Raw genomic sequence first — 15,148 nt, forward strand, 5'->3', positions numbered from 1 at the left:
TTCGATTAGCATTTGCAATCACCATTAACAAAGCTCAAGGTCAATCATTAGAAAAATGTGGTATAGATCTTAATACTGATTGTTTTTCCCATGGACAATTGTACGTTGCATGTTCGAGGGTCGGTAAACCTGACAATATATTTATATGCAGCGACAATTGGACAGGGAAGAATTGTGTATATTCGCAAGTTTTACGCAGTTAATTTGTATTGTATCTATCTATCTATATAAAAACGAGTTGTGTGTATGCATGTTTGTTTGTTTGTAAAAAGAGCGTTTGCATATGACGTCATTATTAGTACATACGGCTTTGTATATGTACAGACAATGGGAAAGCCAAGAATGTTGTATATTCGCAATTTTTACGTAGTTTGAAACACATATATAAATCTATCTATATTCACAGGTGGGACACAGGGACACAACTACAATGGTGCGTAACTAATATGGCGCGTAACGACTTACGCGCGCGGGGGGGCTTGGGGGGGCGCGAAGCGCCCCACCAACTAGGTGTTGGGGTGGCGCGAAGCGCCACCCCAACAGCTAGTATATATATATATATATATATATATATATATATATATATATATATATATATATATATCTATATATATAAAAATAAGTTGTCTGTCTGTGGATGTGTGGATGGATGTGTGGATGGATGTGTCAGGTGACGTCACCTGAAAAAACTGGATTAGGTGACGTCAAAACTGAAAAAACTAAAAAAAGGCAAAAACTACAAAAAAAACTAAAAACTAATAAAAAAAATAAAAAAGCTAAAAAACTAAAAAAACTATAAAGGTAAAAACCAATAAAAAACTAAAAAAAAAACTGAAAAAACTAAAAAAAGGCAAAAACTACAAAAAAAAACTAAAAACTAATAAAAAAAGTAAAAAAGCTAAAAAACTAAAAAAACTAAAAAAACTAAAAAAAGGTAAAAAACTAAAAAAAATAAAAAATAAAAAAAAACTAAAAAAAAGGAAAAAACTGAAAAATAAGCTAAAATAAAGGTAAAAACCAATAAAAAACTAAAAAAAAAAAGGAAAAAACTAATAAATGACGACACTCAAAGAGAAAGCGACCAGGACAAAAAACTAAAAAAAAAGGCAAAAACTACAAAAAAACTAAAAACTAATAAAAAAAATAAAAAAGCTAAAAAACTAAAAAAACTAAAAAAAGGTAAAAAACTAAAAAAACTAAAAACTAAAAAAAAACTAAAAAAGGTAAAAACTAAAAGAACTAAAAAAGAAAAAAATAAATGACGACACTCAAAGAGAAAGCGACCAGGACAAAAGGAATGTTCGATTAGCAATCAACAAAGCACCGGGACACAGGGAGTATAAATGACGACCAGGACACAAGTAAAAAAAAAAATTAACAAAACTAAAAAGAAGGTAAAAACTACAAAAAAACTAAAAAGAAAAAAAAACTAAAAACTAATAAAAAAACTAAAAAATCTAAAAATCTAAATAAACTAAAAAAGAAAAAAAAAGGAAAAAAATAAAGGAGAAAAACAAAACTAAAAAACGAATGTATATACAGACCGGTACACCGGGATACAAATGACGACCGGGACACAGGGAATATAAATAACGACCGGGACACAGGGACACAACTACAACGGGGACACCGGGGGAAACAGGGGGATATAAATGACGACCGGGACAAAAAAACTAAAAAGAAATAAAAACTAAAAACTAATAAAAAAAACTAAAAAATCTAAAAATCTAAATAAGCTAAAAAAGAAAAAAAAAGGAAAAAAATAAAGGAGAAAAACAAAACTAAAAAACGAATGTATATACAGACCGGGACACCGGGATACAAATGATGACCGGGACCCGGGACACAGGGAATATAAATGACGACCGGGACACAGGGACACAACTACAACGGGGACACCGGGGGAAACGGGGGATAACCTGACAATCTATTTATATGCAAAGACAATGGGACAGCAAAGAATGTTGTATATTCGCAAGTTTTACGTAGTTAAAACCATATATATATATATATATATATCTATATTCACAGGTGGGACATAGGGACACAACTACAATGGCGCGTAACTATTATGGCGCGTAACGACTTACGCGCGCGGGGGGGCTTGGGGGGGGCGCGAAGCGCCCCCACCAACTAGGTGTTGGGGTGGCGCGAAGCGCCACCCCAACAGCTAGTATATATATATTTTCTTTCTCGTATTGTGCTGAAGACGGCCCTTGGACGTAGGGCCGAAATAGCTACTGAATTGATGTCCACTGACTTGAAAAGATTTCCCCCATTGTTTCTACTTTGTGTTTGTTTGATACGACCACCCTTTACATTAAACCTTATTTGCCCTGGGGCATAACTTACAACACTTCCTTCGGGCTTTGGGGGATTGTCTTGACCCTAGAGTTTCTGTCATTTGATCTTTAAATTATTTTGAAACAAAATAGTTGTCTGAAAATTTTATTCAGATGCATTCGGGGAAAAGGGCCTTAAAGGAGGGGGCAGGGGTTAGTTTCCAACCGCTCACTTTTGCCTCTTTATTAGGGGGCACTAGAAATTCCGATTTGCAATCAAAAGACACCCCTCCAAAGTTCAAAATACTATCAATTCCATAAAAACCATATATGCCCTGGGTCATAATTTACAACACTTCTTCCCACATTCTGGTGGGCTGTGTTATCCTCACAATCTTTGGTATATGATCTTCGGTCTAGTTTAAACAAAATGACTAAAAAATTCGGTCGAACGAACTAGGGGAATAGAGGACTTGCGGGGGCAGGGCTAGTCGTCATCAGATCACTTTCGATTCTAAAAAAAGGAATTATATAAACTGTGAAGTTTATACGAGCATCTCTTCTATAAGAACCATCTTTCAACTATTATATGATCTTTCAACTATTTTTAACAAAATGGCTATCTCAAAATTTTTATTGGATGTATTTGGGGGATAGGTGTGGGGGGTGAGAGGCTACACGCCCCCCAGGGCATTGCTTACAACGCATGCCCAAAGGCTCTGGTGGGTTGTGTCGACCCTGGAGATTTGTTATGTGATCTTAGAACTAATTTTAGCTAAAATTATTATCTCAAAATTTCTATCAGATGTGTTTGAAAAAAGGCATAGGGGAGCTAGTTGCCTCCCGATCTCTTTTGACTCTTAAAAAGTGAACTAGAACTTTAAACTTCCAATCATTTCCCTCTCTGAAGTTTATACGAGCATCCGTTCTATAAGAACCATATATAGCCCTAGGACATAACTTATAACGTCTTCCCCAGGCCCTAGGGCCTGGGAAAGCTTGTATCGAACCCGTAGTTTTGTTATATGATCTTTCAACTATTTTTAACAAAATGGCTATCTCAAAATTTTTATTGGATGTATTTGGGGGATAGGTGTGGGGGGTGAGAGGCTACACGCCCCCCAATCACTTTTGACTCTTTAAAGGGCTTAGAAATTCTGATTTCAAACCAAATTACCCCCTCTGAAGTTTATCCGACAACCCCTTCCATATGAAGTGCCTCCGGAAAAAAATCAAACAGTTCGTGGTAACGAACTGTAGTAAGGAGCGACCCGGCTCAATTGTAAACGAAATTCTAAAAACGGAACTTTGATACTAATAAATACATCAAACAAATTTAATTTTCATGCTGATTTCAAATATATAAGTTTCATTAAATTTACTCTTACCCATCAAAAGATACGAGCCTGAGAAAATTTGCCTTATTATGGAAAATAGGGAAAAACACCCCCTATAAGTCCTAGAATCTTAACGAAAATCAGACCATCGCATTCAGCGATATCAACCCCACTGTAGAAATTTCAAGGTCCTATATACAAAAATGTGGAACTTCGTATTTTTTGCCAGAAGACTGATCACGGGTACGTATTTATTTGTTGTTTTTTTCCCAGGGGTGATCATATCGACCCAGTGGTCCCGGGATATCGCAAGAGGGCTGATTGTAAATGAATTGAAAAGTTCTAGTGCCTTTTTTAAGTCACCATAAAATTAAAGGGCACCTAGGCCCCCTCCTATGCTCATTTCCCCCCCAAAGTCAACGAATCAAAATTTTAAAATAGCTATTTTCTTCAGCATAGTCGAAAAACATAAAAAGTTGTCTTTAGGGACGACTTACTCCCCCGTAGTTCCCCGGGGAGGGGCTGCAAGTTATAAACTTTGACGAGTGTTTATATATAGTAATGGTTATTGGGAAGCGTACAGACGTTATTAGTTTTTTTTGGTTGAAGGGGGGAGGGGGTTGAGCGGAGGGAGCTACGTTGAAAGATCTTTAATTGGAGGAAATTTTCATGGGGGAAAAGAAATTCAAAGAAGGGGGCGCAGGATTTTCTAGAACTATTAAAAAAAAACACTGAAAAAATAATAATAAAAAAGTTTTTTCAACTGAAAGTAAGGAGCAGCATTAAAACTTAAAACGAACAGAAATTATTACGCATATGAGGGGTTCATCTCCTCCTAAATACCCCGCTCTTTCCGCTAAAGCACTTTTAGTAATTTTAACTATTTATTTTACGGCCTTTATGATTCTGGGGTCATTCTTAAAGAACCGGGAAAAAATTTAAGCTTTAGTGTGAAGAGCGAGGTATTGACGAGGGGGCAAACTCCATCATATATGAAATAAAAATATATAAATATAGAAGTTCGTTACGTAAGTTAATTTGTAATTTACGTATATTTATTACTAACAAAAATGTTCGTAAAAAAAAAAAACACTAAAAAGTTCTAGTTGCTTTAAAAGTTACAAAAAATTGGAAGGCAGCTAGGTCTCCCCCCCTTTTTTTTTATCAAAATCGTCAATACAAAATATGAAAAAGTCATTTAGACAAAAAAAAATTAATAGGCAAATTTCGTTTTAAGTATTCGGGTGCGGTGAGCCACAATCAAAACATGCATTAATTTAAAAACATTCACAAATTAAATAGAAAAACCAAGTTTTTTTTAACTGCAAGTAAGGAGCGACATCAAAATTTAAAACGAACAGAAATTATTCCGTATATGAAAGGGGTTGTCACTTCCTCAACGCCTCGCTCTTTACGCTAAAGTTTTTTATTGTTTCAAAAAGTAGAGTTGTGAGAAAGAGTCAAACTTTAGCGTAAAGAGTGGGACGTTGAAGATGGGACAACCTATTTCATATACGGAATAATTTCTGTTCGGTTTAAATTTTAATGTCGCTCCTTACTTGCAGTTAAAAAACTTGCTTTATAGTCCAGGACTTTTAGCTCAAAAAAGGGTCGAACCCGGACAAAATTGCAATATAAACGAAAATGGTACCAAAATGATCAGAAAAAAATTCTGTACAACATACTAAAAGTCCCCATAAATCCGAGTGGGGTGAGTACCCGAAAAACAGGGGAAAAGGGGGAAATGCGGGGGAAAATGGGAAAAATGCCGAACATGCCCAGAAAATAGTTTAAAGTGAGTTTTCTGGGGTTTTCACATACGCTGATTATGAAATTCACATCTAAAATTCAGTATAGAAAAAGAGTACTATGGAAAACGGGGGAACAGGGGAAAGAGGGGAGAAAAGAGAAGAATACAGGGTAGGGGTAGAAAGCGGTTTGGAAGATATTTTCTGGGGTATTCCTATCTGGTGATTATGAAATTGAGATATAAAATGATATACAAAAATCGATTAACATAAAACGGGGAAATGGGGGGGGGGAGGGAGGGGAAAAAGGAAAATATACAGGGTAGGGGTAGAAAGCATGTGGAAATGTGTTTTCTAGGGTTTTTCTATCTGCTGATTATAAAATTGACATCTAAAACAAAGTTCGAGAACAAATACAGGAGATCTATAGAGGTTCAGCTACCCCATAGGTTCGGAAAAGGCAAAAAAAAAATTCGAGAAAGAAATACGGAAAAATACTGAAATTACATTATTCCGTATTCCTCGCCGTTATCGACAAGCGCGTGGGTTCGTCAACATAATCCTGTTCTAATTCGACATCCAGTAAGAGAAGCAAGGTAGACTAGTCACCGCGGAGTTCCAGTGCCGACGACAAAACCTATCCTGACGGAATGACATCTAGCGGATCCAATAGTCCTCAGTCTGCGTGGATGCTTACACATGTGACATGGTAGCAGGATAAATCAAGGTACGACGAGATTTTTTTTTAAGTCAAGCATAATTTTGCGTATCGGCAACTCTTCTTTCAGTACTAAGCCAAGTTTAATTCATTATTTTCCCTGGGTGCCCGAATTAATGGTTATTAGTTGCGTTTTGTCAAGATTAAGCAAGAGCGACATCTAGTTTTTCAGCTTGTTTTCAGAGACGGTCTTTCGAGATGGCGCGCAATTTGGAAGGTTCAGAATTCATTTAGAGAGTTACGTTCGCCGTGCGAATGGTGCTGATGAAAGATAAAGCTCTTTGGAAACCCTGCTGCTGTATCAGAAGTGGAAAATTTTCATGTTATGGAGAGGTGAGATTCAAGGTATCTGTCCTATTTTTACCGAAACTAAGCTGCTCTTCTCTTTCAGTGCAAGATGAGTAGCTCCAACAGACTCTGCATTCTTTGTCAGCAGGACATATCAAGCGATGATGACACATCCGTTGTTCTGACTGCAAAAGGAGCACTATCGGTGAGCACAGCAAGCAAAGACAGAGGCGACCAGATTGCTGCAGAACCAGGTCAGATTGTTCATAAAGCATGGCGAAAAGATTATTGCCGCCAAAGTACCATTTATTCCTTGAAACGGACAAGTGAAGAACCTATCCCTAACGAGACTCCGAGAAAACTGAGATCTCAAGATTTCTTTAACGTGCAGGTCTGTTGCATTTTTTGCAACTATGAAGTGGGGTTCGAGAAGTCGATAAGAAAGGGGGCCAACGGCGAGTGCGTGAAAGCAGCCACGACAGAACTTAGACACTCAGTGTTGCGGGCATGCGAAAGTAGAGGCAAAGACAATTGGGCGACGACTGTTCTCGGAAGGATGAATTGCATTCTTTCTGACCTCCATGCTGCAGATGCAGTTTACCATAAATCATGCTATGTGAGCTTTAAGACAAACAAAAGTATGCCAAAACGGTACAAAGAGGAGGAAGAAAACGATTCTGCCAAGGCGGGAAGACCAGCCGAAACAAAGAAGCGAGAAGCTTTTGAAAAGTCTCTAGAGCACTTTAATAGTATAGAAGACCAACACTTTACTCTTAGTGATGTCGCAGAAAAGATGAATTCTTTCCTTGGAGTCGGTGAAGCTTACAGTGTGAAGCACATCCAACGTCTTTTGCTTGAAAGCTACGGGGATCGTGTGCTTATCACGGATTTGCCTGGGAAAGCTAGCATTGTGACATTCAGAGAGACGGCTCATTTCATTATGAACGAACATCGCACGCTTCCTAAGGACCAATCTGAGGACGTAGAGATCATGAACATGATAAAAACGGTCGCTAGAATAATCAAAAATTAAGCTAAAAGCCTACCTCCTTTATCAGAAGAGTATCCAAGTTTCAAGTCTCTTGACAATGTCGAAACGTGCTTAAGCTACCTTCCCAAGTCCTTGCGTCTTCTTCTTTGCGAATTAATACCAGGGGAAAACGAGAATATTGCAGTGGCAGCTCTTGGTCAAGCAATAGTACAAACCTGTTTACCTCGAACAGTCCTCGCACCTCTTCAGGTGTTTGTAGCAGTTCAGCTCCACCACCACTTCGGATCACGGTTTCTAATAGACAACGTCCATAAGCTGGGCTTCTGTTCATCCTATAAAGAAGTACTCAGATTTGAACGAAACGCAGCTGCAAGTCACGGGACTGGTCTTTTCACGCTTAGCGCTGGCAGTTTCTTGCAGTTTGCAGCAGATAACTGACCATGATGTCTGCACGATTGACGGTAAAGGCACATTTCACGGAATGGGGATTATTGCAATAGTGAGTCCCAAAACGAAAACGACAATGCCCAGTATTCCTCGAATGGAAATTAATGCAGAAACCCTAAAAGACATCGCAGGCATGACCTTCCACTTCTACAATCGAAGGAACAAAGAGGGCGCTGGCATGGTGTATAAGACCCTCCAGAGCTATACAACCTCTGAAAGTAACTTGGACCTCCTTTGGCACAGCAGCTGGCTTTTTAGACGCCAAAGACCTGGTTGGAGTGGCTTTATGCAGGCAGTGCATGTCGGAGAACATGACGGACGATCCTCAGTTCTTTTTTTACCTATGATAGACTACAAACCTACTGATCTGTCGTGTATTTACTCCACACTCATATTCATCAGTGACCAAGTGCGAAGACTCGGTGTAACTCCCGTTGTCACGTTTGACCAGCCCCTCTTCTGGAAAGCGACAAAGATTGTTCATGACGAGCCTCCAGCAAGTCCCCTGAAGAAAATTGTAACAATGCTTGGAGGGTTCCATACACGAATGAGCTTCTTAGGGGCCATAGGCTATATAATGGAAGGGTCAGGCCTGAAAGAGATGTTAGAACTTGTGTACGGGGAGAATACAGTGAAACACATTTTCAGCGGCAAAGCGGTTGCAAGAGCAGTAAGAGCTCACGAGCTAGTCGACGCATCACTGAATATTTCACTTTTGTGCCTGGCATATTCGATTCCGTATGGCGAGAGACCTTCCGACCACGAAGATCTTGTACGAGTCTCCAGCGTGTATGACGATTTGGTGGATGGAAAGATTTCTGTGGAAGAAGCGGCTAACCACGAAGCCCTTCAGGCGATTTCGCTACGCCTCGAAGCCTTAAAATCGTCTCTGAAATCCAGCAGAACTGCGAAACTATTCATGCAGTATTCTGAGATGGTTTCGATCTTTCGGAAGTTTCTGAAAGCAGAAAGGACTGGAGACTGGGATCTCTACTTATCCTCTCTTTCTGATATGCTCCCATACCTCGCAGCTGCGGGGCATAATCTTTATGCCAAGTCAGTTCGTCTTTTTCTTCAGATGATGCAGGAACTTGAAGCATCGAATTTTTGGGCTGGATTGGCTCCAGACCTCGTCATCGAGACAGTCCTGATGAGGAGCTTAAAAACAGATGGAGGGCTGACAAGAGGAAAAGGGATGACTGAGCTTCAGAGAAACATATGGACAATGTCTATGCCAGTACTCGCTTCAGTCAATGATCTAATGCAGAAACTGACGGGTCTAGAGTACAGTTCTAGTGAACAGCACGTTACTGTAACTGCAGCACGAATACAGAGAGATACTAAGGATCTACTGACGTTTCTTGAATTCCTTCTAGAGAACTCTCCTTTCACTAGTTCCACAGAGCTTAGAAGTATAGGTTCCGGGCTGATTGCCCATAAAGGCGTCAATGCAGAGGATGCTAAAGCTGTAGGTGAGCTGATCCTCCAGCGCATGGATGGCCAATCCGTCGAAATTTTTTCATTCAGGAAGAAAGACAAAGTCGTTACACTGGCATCCGATGGGAACATTAGGATAGATGGCGAGATTTTGCATATCGATCCTGCACTGCTTTTTCAACGTCTTTCGACTGCTGCCCATACACCTGAAAATGACATGGCAGAAACTCTACGTTACGAACTGTGCAGTTATCCGCCCGCTTTGTTTGAGAATCCTGGCATAATGCGTCAGCCAGACAAACCTGCACTGGCGAAAGCAATACGGAAAGAAGCGAACACAGACTCGATTCACCACCTGCCAGTGTCAGATCGTGTCACTGTAGTTGACGGAGGTTGGCTGCTTCAGCAAGTACCTTGGAAGATTGGTGATACTTATGATTCAATCTGTGACAGCTATGTTAGTTTCGTTACTCGACGCTGTACCTCCCCTACTGTTGTCTTCGATGGATACAGCGCTGGTCCAACCACGAAAGATGCTACGCACAACCGACGGTGTAAGGGAAGCCAGCATCAAGTGATCGATTTCAGTTTAGGGATGAAGCTCCAGAAAAAGAAGGAAGAGTTTTTGAGCAACTCTCAGAACAAACAGCGAATTATAAGCTACATCGGGGAAAAACTCAGAGCCAAAGGATTTGAAGTCGTCCATGCGAAGGACGATGCTGACTATCTAATCGTGAAGACTGCCGTAACGAAAGCAGAAAACTCTGAAACAATAGTTCTTGGCAACGACACTGACCTTCTGATTCTACTCTTGTATCACCTCCCGCCTAATGCAAAAACACTTTACTTCGAATCGTCAACGAACGCAAAAGAAGCGATAACACGGTTCTGGTGCCTCAACGAAGTGCAAAAAAAAATGGGAGAAGTATCCAGGCTGCTTCTGGTAGGGCACGCACTCTTGGGATGTGACACGACCTCACGAGTTTTCGGACTTGGAAAGCAAGCTGTGCTACCTCTTTTGAAGAAGAGTGAAGTGTTCAGAAAAAAATGCAAAGTGTTTCTGGATGAACCATCGTCCAAAGATGAAATTGTGAAAGCGGGTGAATATCTTCTCCTCAGCTTGTATAAAGCACGACCAAACGAAGATCTCACTAAGCTGCGACATCGAATTTTCTTGGAAAAAGTTTCTTCGTCTAATACTACGGCGTTTGTTAAGCCTGAAAGGCTTCCGCCAACCGAAGCTGCAGCTTCATTCCACTCCCAGCGAGTGCGCCTCCAGGTATCCCGTTGGAAAGGGGAACCAGCTGACCTCGACCCGGCTGACTGGGGTTGGGTCCTCAGAGACCATAAATACTCACCTGTGATGACCCATTTGTTGCCCGCACCTCAGACTCTTTTGAGTGTCGTGAGATGCAACTGTAAGACAGGCTGCGAGAACTCGCGATGCAAGAAAAATGGATTAGCGTGTACGTTCGCGTGCGGAGAATGTCAGGGTATCAACTGTTTGAACAGGGACAACGAGATTGTCGAAGACGAGGAGCTCGACTAGTGATATCAATGCTGTGTTTTTCAAGTCAACTATACTGCCTTCGAAAGTGCAAATTTTACATATAATAGCTATTTTATATATAACTGCCAAGCGGTTGTTTTCTTTATGTTTAGTAATTCAAATGGTTGTAAGAAATGTCTGTGATTCAAGAAAGTACAAGTTTCATACTTAAGCGAGTTATTTTGTCCATAGGCCTACTTATTAGCCATTAGCAGCTGGCTCAGGAGTCAGGCCTCCCTTCCCCTTTTCCGTTGTTTCCTCCAGTTTTGTTCGGTTTTCATGGTTCTCGTTTTCTTTCCTTCATTTTAGGGGTCAGTTTCGTGATCAGCAGATAGAAAAACCCCAGAAAACACATTTCCACATGCTTTCTACCCCTACCCTGTATATTTCCCTTCCCCCCCCCCCATTTCCCCGTTTTATGTTAATCGATTTTTTTATATCATTTTATTTCTCAATTTCGTAATCACCAGATAGGAATACCCCAGAAAATATCTTTCAAACCGCTTTCTACCCCTACCCTGTATTCTTCTCTTTTCTCCCCTCTTTCCCCTGTTCCCCCGTTTTCCGTAGTACTCTTTTTCTATACTGAATTTTAGATGTGAATTTCGTAATCAGCGTATGTGAAAACCCCAGAAAACTCAATTTAAACTATTTTCTGGGCATGTTCGGCATTTTTCCCATTTTCCCCCGCATTTCCCCCTTTTCCCCTGTTTTTCGGGTACTCGCCCCACTCGGATTTATGGGGACTTTCAGTATGTTGTACAGAATTTTTTTCTGATCATTTTGGTACCATTTTCGTTTATATTGCAATTTTGTCCGGGTCAGACCCTAAAAGTCCTGGACTATTATTTTATTTAATAAACAACAAAACATTGGAGCCGTGTGGCCTTTACTATAGGCTACGCTATAGCGTTGCCTCTGATTATAAAAATCAGTAACAAGAATAATCAAAAAAAGGAAGAAAAAATTGAAAAAAATAAAGAAATAGAAAAACAAAGAAGATAGCAAGTCGAAAAGAAAGTGTATAATGATATAAATAAAAATTATTTCAAAATAAGTTTTTACACTTTTTCTTTGTGCACCAAAATAAAGCACAATTCCATCACTTTCCAAATAAAATACCGAATGGAAGAGCAAAAAGGAATTAATTACTCGTAGAAGAAAAAAAAAGATAACAGAAACTATAAATCCACCCCAACACCTAGTTGGTGGGGGCGCTTCGCGCCCCCCCCCAAGCCCCCCCGCGCGCGTAAGTCGTTACGCGCCATATTAGTTACGCGCCATTGTAGTTGTGTCCCTATGTCCCACCTGTGAATATAGATATATATATATATATATATATATATATATATATATATATATATATATATATATATGTTTTTAACTACGCAAAACTTGCGAATATACAACGTTCTTTGCTGTCCCATTGTCTGTGCATATAAATAGATTGTCAGGTTTACCGACTCTTGAACATGCAACATATAATGGTCAATGGGAAAACAATCCGTATTCAGATCTATACCTCATGATTCTAATGATTGCCCTTGAGCTTTGTTGATGGTGATTGCTAATCGACCATTCCCTGAGTCGCCATCGTCATTTATATATCCCCCTGTGCACCCCGGCGTCCCCTTTGTAGTTATGTCCCTGTGTCCCGGTCGTCATTTATATTCCCTGTGTCCCGGTCGTCATTTGTGTCCCGGTGTCCCAGTCTCTGATTTCTCTTTGAGTGTCCCGGGCGTCATTTATATTCCTTGTGTCCCGGTGTCCCGGTCGTCATTTATGTTTTTTTTAGTTTTAGTTTTTACTTTTACTTTTCGTTTTTTTTTCTTTTTAGTTCTTTTAGTTTTTACCTTTTTTAGTTTTTTTTAGTTTTTTAGATGAAAATTTTTTTAGTTTTATTCCTTTTTTTCTTTTCAGTTTTTTATTGGTTTTTACCTTTTTTTAGCTTTTTTAGTTTTTTTTCGTTTTTTCTTTTTACTTTTTTTTTTAGTTTTTATCTTTTTTATTTTTTTTATTTTTATTCTTAATTTTTTTTATTAGTTTTTAGTTTTTTTTATAGTTTTTGCCTTTTTTAGTTTTTAGATTTTTACCTTTTTTAGCCTAACCAGGATTTGAACCTGGGACCTTCATTCTCCGTTCTGACACCCTCTCTCACCGAGTGACTACTCCAGCATGTTCATTTTGGTGTTTCAAATGGTATATTATTAACCAAATTAATGTGTTTTACAATATACTAAGCATCGTCATAACAAAAATGACGACAACTAATTTCATGACGTCAGTCAACACAGAAATTAAGTTCTGAAATTAAGTCATGAAATTAGTTGCCGTCATTTTTGCTTTGACGGTGACGTCATTCAAGTTATATGAGACATATGTTCACGTAGAAATCTATTAATGTTTAAGTTTACAATGACTGATGAAGATGCTCAAAGAGTCTATGCCAAAAAACTTGCTGCTGATAGTTCCTCGGCACGCTTTCTTTTCTGACTTTCTCTATCAGCAGCAAGTTTTTTGGCATAGACTCTTTGAGCATCTTCATCAGTCATTGTAAACTTAAACATTAATAGATTTCTACGTGAACATATGTCTTATATAACTTGAATGACGTCACCGTCAAAGCAAAAATGACGACAACTGATTTCATGACGTCAGCCGACACAGAAACATGACGTCACCTGACAACTAATTTCATGACGTCAGCCGACACAGAAACATGACGTCACCTGATCCACAGATCCACAGACAGGCAACTTATTTTTATATATATAGATTTGGATTACTGATTAATGGAAAATCAACTGTGAATAAGATTGTAGAAATTCTTGTTTCTATAATAATCCAACAAAAAAGTCCAGGTTATCAATGAAAATAATAAGAAATAAAAAAGAATCTCATTAAAATGAAACTTACTTGGGTATCAGAAAAACATCCACATTTACTTCCGTTACCTCCTATGCCTATGAGGCTTGAACAAATCGAAGTTATGTGCAAAGGGTTTTGAATAAGCTTTATTTTGTGATCATAAGAATCAGGAACTCGAATACCATCACTTTTCACTGCCACTACGAATGGGTGCTGTAAACACACCTCTGATAATGAATAGCCGTCAACATCTCCAAGTGCAAACAAGCTTTTTAAAATTAGAGCCGTTAAACAATTTTTTAGAATCCACACTAAATTCTCATTTGTAATAAAAATTAAAATGGTATGGGTGATAAAACTTTTAATTAAGGCAGTAAAAGTAGGTGCAAAAAATGATACATATACTAACAAATACCTTAACATTTCAGCTTCCCATCCCAAAGACTTTATCAACAGGGGAAAATTTGAACAGATATTGAAAACTAGATCAAATCCTGAACACATACTAGAATATACATTAAAAAAGTAGATAAAAAATAAATGAATATATAATCATATGCATATAAATAGCCTACAGGTACTTGGAACGGTACCACATATTTTACTTTGTACATTTTTTATTGCTATTCATTGTGTCACTCACGTTGCTTGTCTACTAACATCAGATTTCGTTGTGCGTCTTTTTCATCTGTGATACAATGCGATTCTCACTGTTGCTTATCTTGCAAGTTTTGTTGTGAAAAATTTTCATTGGTGATTCATCATCCTTCCCACGTGTCTTCAAACTGCAGATTCCGATGTGTTTCATTTTTGTCCATCGTTACCTAAGAAATTATCCATGCTTTTTGCTTTAGCTGTTAGAATTCGTTTATTACATTGTACAACTTTGCACGGCGTCACAGACTACGAAAAACTTCTTTCCCAGCTTTATCTTTAGTACTTTTTTTCCTTTAATTACATTGTTACATCATTCAGAACAACCAGGCATATTCCATTGAATTTACTGTCCGAAATATCTAAATTGCGGAACAACATAACCATCGTGTTATCCTCTAGGTATAAGCTGAGGGGTGGCAAATCACCAAATTAAATTGAATTAAAAAATTTTGGCATGAATTCAATTCCTCCTTTTTGTTTATCCTTCTCAGAATCATAACGCTTATAAGATTTGTATTTTCCTGGGAGGTGATCGACAGTCTTACTGTCGGTTCTCTTCTAAACGCAGATTTCGTTGTGTATCATTTTCGTTGCCTCTTCATTGGTGGTTCGTTATGATACTTCTTGTTGCAAATTTTGCTGTGATTCATTAAAACAACTAAGCGAGAAAGGAGGAAAGAAGTAATATCTTCAGCTACAAAATAGCTTGACTAAATTTGAACTAGAAAATAATCATAATCTAATATCATAATTAATATATATAAAATATATACAACATAGGCTTTACAAAAAACTGAAAAAGTAAAAAATGGAAAATGCAAACGGG

The sequence above is a fragment of the Artemia franciscana genome, unplaced genomic scaffold, assembly GCF_032884065.1.
Source record: "Artemia franciscana unplaced genomic scaffold, ASM3288406v1 Scaffold_1237, whole genome shotgun sequence".
Taxonomy (NCBI): Eukaryota; Metazoa; Arthropoda; class Branchiopoda; order Anostraca; family Artemiidae; genus Artemia; species Artemia franciscana.